We start from the raw sequence: 7,500 nt of genomic DNA, 5'->3' as shown, positions 1-7,500 counted from the left end.
CGCGGGTAAATGTAAACCAACGTAAAAGTGCCGTAATTGCGCTTGCTTCTTAATATTACAGAACGAGACTCTTTCTCGGCTATAAGTAAATGTCCGGAAATTTGGAATTCTGCGCGATGTTCTTTTTTTAAACCAGAGTAACAGAAACTGAGTGCGCAAAGAAAAGCGCACGTAATCACATTGAGGATCGGTTGGGAGATCAACGATAAAAAGGCAGAAGGATTCGCGCCGGGTTCGTGTGAAAAACCTTCGACAACCATCCGAAACTTCGTTGACTACGCTGTGTTCACGTGGCCCATGTTGGCTAAAGAAGTACACAAGTCGCTCGCTTTCCAGTAGCGTTGTTATGAAGGAAAATTTGTATTTTTACCACTGTTACCACTATTTCCACATAGATGACTTCTAAGGATAAGGAGGGACGAAAATCTCCGCTTCCATTGGTTTCGGTGGATTGTGTTCGATTGTGCATGACAGCTCCTGTTATTATTTTTACGCCTTAAGAACGCACTCACAGAAAGGCAGGACCGAAGAAAATTAGGGGTGTTGTTGTTACATCTTGTAGCTCTGTTTATAGAAGCGTTTCAATCCGGCTTTTCACAAACGTAGTGGACCCGCCGAATGAAGTAAAAATCCACTAATCATTTCAGGTGGAATATTACAGTAGTTGGGAAAGATTTTAACCAATGGACTAGTTAACAAACTATTCAACGCAGTGGAGGTGGCTCGAGGTGGACATTTACCGAGCAGCAAAGCGGCAAAGTAAATATCCACCACTAACCACCGACACTGAGGTGAATAGTTGTTTCAGTATATACTAAAACAGTGAGATAACATAGCACATAAAGATGATTACAACATTTTCGGGCTCAAATTCCTCGCAAATTGCTCGGAAGTAAATAACACAGGATATGCGGAGTTTGATTAGCCATCAGCGCGCGGATTCAACGCTATCCACTGTTTTAGTATATACTAATTAACAATTATTCGCCGAAGGCGAAGTGATTATCGGTGAATATTCACCTATAATCACTGAGCCTGAGGCGAATAATTGTTTTAGTATAAATACACAGGTGATTATTTCAAAAAAGAGAAAAAAAAACATTTCAACGCGAAATCATCTTCACTTACAGTAGCAAAACGACTACTGGCAGCCATTTTGTTCGTCGAGGTGATTATCGGCTGATAATCCAAGATAGCGAGCCAATGAGAGCGCGCGATTTTGTATAATCACCTGTGTATTTATACTAACAAAGGATATTCGGAGTTTTAGTCAACCCATTCTCGACCTTGAATCAACGATTATCGTTAATTCGTAATTTGCTCCGTACTATTATCGTTAATTTAGAAGACTGAAAGCTTGATATGGATTATTGGAAATGGTCCATATGTTTTTGAAAAGACAACCCAAGTGTATGGACATAGGACTTAGTAAAATGAGCGCACCGTCGACCTCAGGTTTGTCAGTGATTAAAAGTTACTGTTACGAGTTATCGACGTTAAATAAGGTCTACTTTACTTTACTTTACTTTACTTTACATTCTTTCTCCCAATTAGTACTGTAGAATTCTTTGTTAGGCAGTCATGAGAATTCATTGTTATATCATGATCACACCTCTTAACCTGATAATACTCTTCATTCTCAATACCCGTCTGACTGACATTTTATTGAAATTTTGACGAGAATTTACATACCGATCACTCCTGGGAGTCAAAGTTGCTAATTTAAAGGGGCACTATCATACTTAATTTGCTGTTTTTAGTTCAAAAATGGGTAAAAATCTAAATTAGTACTTTAGCTCATACGTGCAACATTCCTGACAACCTACTGACAAGATATGAAATATATTTATGGCACAAACAGCTATTCGTATTTAAGTTTTGGTGTCTTTCTGAAGACACTGTCTCCCAGTTTTTTCAAGTCTTAATCCATTTCCATCCTCTCCATCCTTGGGTGCAAAGAACAAGCAATATCTTCAGTGCACTTCGATGATCATTGGCAATAAAACTACAGCATTATTTTTTGGTTTTCATTGATGGAATGACGTCTTTGAGTGTTTTGAAGTTTGACTAAAATAGCGTGACACTGCCTTTTTAACTCCGATGATCTTTCTAAATTTCATTTTATGTTTTCTCCTCAGTTCAAATAATTAATATATGGCATTTCATACATTCTAAAACCCCAGCTTTTTCCTTGTTCCTAACAATGGCAAAAATGGAAATGATTTCCCTGAACCTTGATCCTGTTCTTTTGGTCTTACACCATTCGTTATTTAAGAGCTTGATTTTAACCATTTGACACCCAGGAGTGATTGGCATGCAAATTCTCCTCATAATTACTGGGTTGCCAAACCCAGTCGGAATCTGCGTTTCATTTCTCCGTTTTATTATTTTTTTCCGTGTCATAAAAAGTCTTGCCTGTCACTCCCCTGCTTAGTGGTGTCTTTGTATATAGAGTATTCTGTTCCTAGTTAGGTTAGATTTGAGGGGGCTGGGGTAATGCGTAGATTTCTCTGGTGCACACAGGAGAACATTTAATTAACCTGCAATGGCGTCGAAAGTCATCGTAACGGGAATGCCGTTTTCGTAGATCTTTAAACAAGATATACCCTCATGGAGCTCAAGAATGGAACGTCAATTGGATAAGCAAGACAGGAGGTGAAAAATAAATATCTGAAATCTTTAAAGCGACGAGTAATGGTATTCGACAACAATTTCAGTTTTCGCCGTTGGTTATCAAGTGAGCTTTGTTTCTAATATTTTACTAACTTGGTATTATATACAACACCGAAATCAAATGGCAATTTTGTTATGGATTTAACAAACTTAAGAAGTCTAGATCTTGTGATAAAATTGATTAAAAAGACAAACGCAACTAGATTCATTTTGACAACGTTTCGACATCGTCCGATGTCATCGTCAGGCAATGAATTTTAATCGGATGAAGCATAACTTATAGTACAAGAACAATAGAACAATATATACAATAGTACGCTAACAATAAATGTGAAATCTAAGTAAATAGTTTTGCCCTGACAGAGTCTGACTGCACATTAAGTGATGGTTTTAATTCTTTGATGTAGAACATCTCATGAATTAAGCAATCAAATTTCGATGCGCATTTCTTTAAGACACTAAAACTCGACCAAACTCGTCTACAAATTTCAATGTGGCTCGTGTGATGCGAGCTATGTTGGCTATACAGCTCGTCACTTGCATCAACGAATTGAGGAACATAGATACTCAGCTATCGGGAGGCATCGCCTAGCAGATCATGGCCTAACAACAGCACCCCCAGCGGCGAGTTTTAGTGTCTTAAAGAAATGCGCATCGAAATTTGATTGCTTAATTCATGAGATGTTCTACATCAAAGAATTAAAACCATCACTTAATGTGCAGTCAGACTCTGTCAGGGCAAAACTATTTACTTAGATTTCACATTTATTGTTAGCGTACTATTGTATATATTGTTCTATTGTTCTATTGTTCTATTGTTCTTGTACTATAAGTTATGCTTCATCCGGTTAAAATTCATTGCCTGACGATGACATCGGACGATGTCGAAACGTTGTCAAAATGAATCTAGTTGCGTTTGTCTTTTTAATCGATTTAACAAACATTGAAGGAATCGAACGCCTTGAATGCATCACAGTGTTTACTGAAGTCTTATCTAAGTTGTCTGGCAACATAGTTTTCATGTAATACTTTTGCACTCAACTCTGCAAAGGTAAAAAAAATTGGAAATGTGGCAGTGAAGAATTTTTTGAATGAAAGCTTGTTGTCTCTTTTGTGCTTCATTATTTACGGTCAAGGTTCTTTCGAAGAAGGTTTGATGTGAACTGTCAGAAATTTAATTGCATATGCTTTGTGACAGCTCCTACAAGGTCTCACCTGATTGGAGACCACCCTTGAGGTTTAACAAAAGAACAAATAACAGAAACAATGGCCCTTTTGTTTTAGACCTAGGGTAACAAAAACGATGAAATTACCTGGTGATAAATAACTTCGTCTTGCAGAGTAAAGTGTTGTCTTTGCAGAAACACTGGTCAACCTCAAGAGTTGGTCGATTGTGATATTTGTGTTGAATTGGCACACTTCTTGTCAAACTTTATAACGCTTGAAAGAAAAAGAAAACTAACAAAAACAAAAACTCGGTATCTTGCCATCATTTGACACAGATGCTTCACTGTTTCGCTAGTAAGTACGCCGCGGTAACTTGATCGCGGCGCCTGCTGAATTCGATGTCACTTTCGATTTTGCGATTTACTTATACAATAACAAAATTCAACTTAGCAAAAATCTCCCAAAATGTTTTTCTCTGATGGTAACCTTTTATATTCGCGGTTCAAAATTAATGTTGGTTTAATGTCGTAAATTTTGTTGCTGATGGCAAAATATTTTATTCTCGATCGACCGTCCTGAAAACTTCCTTCTGCTCTTCCTAAAAACTGTGTATCAATATTTATTTACTTTTGCATCAATATTTGTTTTGCATAAAGCAAGCTAACAAAATCTGTACCTTAATTAGTTCGCATTTTTGGGCATTAAAATATAATTTTCGGTCCTATGCTTCTGTTACAAAGTGGTATATTCTTTAGGTCACCCATCCAGATACTAACCTCGCCGGACGGGGATAACCTGCAATGAACTTTTTTATTACAAAGCTATTAGATGCTCAGAGTGCACGCTCAAACTTGTGGTGTAATGAAGTTGTGTGGGAACTTGAAAATGCTCAGCATGTCAGCCTAAAAGCCAATGTTTTTCGATTCCCTTTTATTTCCTTCAATCTTTCTGGGTTTAGTACTTTGCTAGTAACCACATGTCTTCTCAGAGGGTTATTTACCTAAGACTTATACCATTGCACTACAATGATATACAATACCAAAACAATATCGTGTACTATCAGAGCTACATATTACGCAAAGAGAACTTGAATCACCTGGAAGACAGTTGCCAATATGGAATAAAGCGCTGTGTTACTGCACTACCACACATACCCAATGTATGCCTATTTTTTCTAAAAATGACAGGAAGTTTTTCTTTCTGACAAATGATTGATAGGTTGGTAGCCAGGTTTTTGACCTCAGAAAAAGATGTTTCGTTGTATGAACGTGTGAGCCAAAGGGCCTCTGCTGGCACGACTTCTGGGTGACCCCTTAAATAGTCTTAATGACCCCCGACTTGAAAAAATTGACTGGAATGCTGCAGTTCAATTCCATCTAACTCAGTCCCTTCTGTTTTTGAGTAACACATACCACAGTCAATCCAGTGTACGCTCCTGGAGCGTCTAGTTTCAATAAAATGTCGGTCACACAAGTATTAAGAATGAAAATAAGTATCAGCTTAGGAGGCGTGATGTTGATATAACACCAAATTTTCATGACTACCCAACAAAGAAATTCATGGTACTTTTTAGGAGAATTAAAGTTTCGATCGCGGGAATGAAAGGGTTAAGCAAGGACAACGGCAACGTCAACGGAAACACCACTTAAGAATGTCGCAATTCAGTAGTCCGCCTTGTTCACGTTATCAGGTTATCGAAAAGGGCGAACTATCACATAACGGGATTGGTAAGAACGGTTTAAAAGTAAAGTTAGAAAATGAACTTAACGGTTAGTTGTTGTATGATCACGTTGTCGTCAAAACTTGACATTTGGTCATTTCACTTTGTTGTTTCGTGCAGCACTTTAAAGAAGACTACTAAAACGCGTGCCTATTTTACATTTTTCCTCTTTTAACCAATAATGTCCTTGTTTTTGTGACATTACTGTTGCTGAAACCGTCGTCGTTGCTGACAATCCCAATTAAGCTATGATAGGAAGTTTAGTTTACCAACGACAATATTGGTTTTCTGAAACAAAAGGAAATATTTGCATAACAAATGCAATCTTTTCCCCAGAAACCCATTTGAATCCTTTTTCGTCATTTAAGACCCTCCATGTTTGCTCTTTAATACAAACAATGCCGGGATAGAGTGGGAGCCTTAATTTGTCGGCGGAACAAACTCATTTCTTAGTATTTATTTATTTTTTATCCTTTGTACAGATAAATCTAAGTTGACATCTTTGAACACAATCAAAACCAATCAACAACAATTCTCTCAAAAGAACTGACCACAATCGTTACCGCAAAGTTGATTTTGTTGAAAACGACTCCGCCGTAATTTTCTGTCATGGATAATGTAAACTTAGTGATGGGCAGACGTTCGAAAAGACACTTAAAAGAGAAGGGTTCTGTTTAAGAGGTCTCGTTGGCTTGACCAGCGCGATCTCTGAGCAAACAAGTTGCTAAAGCCAGTAAATATAGCAGCTGCTTTTACCTGAAAATTTATTTAAAGTCTTGCCATTTACATACGAGTGAAACTGATTTTAAAAAAAGACCGGTCTTGGACTCGTTTTGAAAAGGAGGTAAAGGAATGGTCCATTATACTCGTGCTTTGATTTTTCGGCTTCGCTAGAGTGACATCAAATGCATACATATAGGGGGGACATCAGTGTCACCAGCCTTGGTAAGGTATATAAAGGAGGGAAGAATGCAGAGAGAGAGAGTTTCCATGCTGTATGTGTTTATTTCATAGGTACTGAGATTCTTTTGGTGGTAGTGTTTGATAGACAAATTTATTTCGCAGAAAATTAATGGAGTGAGGGGATGAAAACAACAAAAAATGATTTAAAATCGCCCAACCGACACTTAATTTCATCAAATTTACAATCAAATATTCCAAAGTAGTCCAAAGTGAAGAGTGTTGTTTAGCCAGAGTGCCTTGGAGCAAACTCTTCTCGTACAATATTCTTAATTCGTCGCTTGTCAAAGCTACCGATGGTTTGGGTTTATTTCCCTTTCCTTGCTTCTTTAGTTGTTTTTGTTTGGACTAAAGAACCTGTCTGGTTTTCTCAAATATCAAGTCCTTTGTTATGCATGCGGAATAGCCCTTTTTCTTCAGTTATTGGCTACATTTAGAATGAGTGCGAATTTTATTCATTATGATTTTCGTGGATAAATCTCAGTACCTATAAAATAAAAAGAAGAAGAAGCATGCACTGGTTCTTAAGCTTACAAGATGTGCACGGACGGACCGTAAGAGATCTTGTAAACTCGTTCTGTCCATAGCATCTTTTAGGTGGTTTTCACGTGACGTCATTGCCGCCATGTTGGTGGACGAAAACAAAAGATCGCTCTTTTAAGTTTAGCTCTTTTTGTTCCTCCACAAGCGATTGTGCATTGCAGCATTCTTACCTGTGTCTCTAGAGATTGGTTGCAAACCACGTATAATGGGTATTGTTGCGGCAGTTCGCCTGTAGTACGATTTCTGCACAAGTCTTTTAGACGTACTGAATGCTTGATTCGACACATTTTCAACAACAGAAGGAAAGTTTCGGGAAGTCACGACTTCTCACTAAATTAGCAACAATTGCGGGACCAAAAGAATGCAAGGATGTTGTAGGAAGCGTTTGGCACGAAGTTCTTTCGTGCAACTTAGCTCTTTTTCATTAAAGAGGAGAA

The sequence above is a fragment of the Montipora capricornis genome, chromosome 11 (genome assembly GCF_036669925.1).
Source record: "Montipora capricornis isolate CH-2021 chromosome 11, ASM3666992v2, whole genome shotgun sequence".
NCBI lineage: Eukaryota > Metazoa > Cnidaria > Anthozoa > Scleractinia > Acroporidae > Montipora > Montipora capricornis.
Note: the sequence above shows the minus strand (reverse complement) of the source record.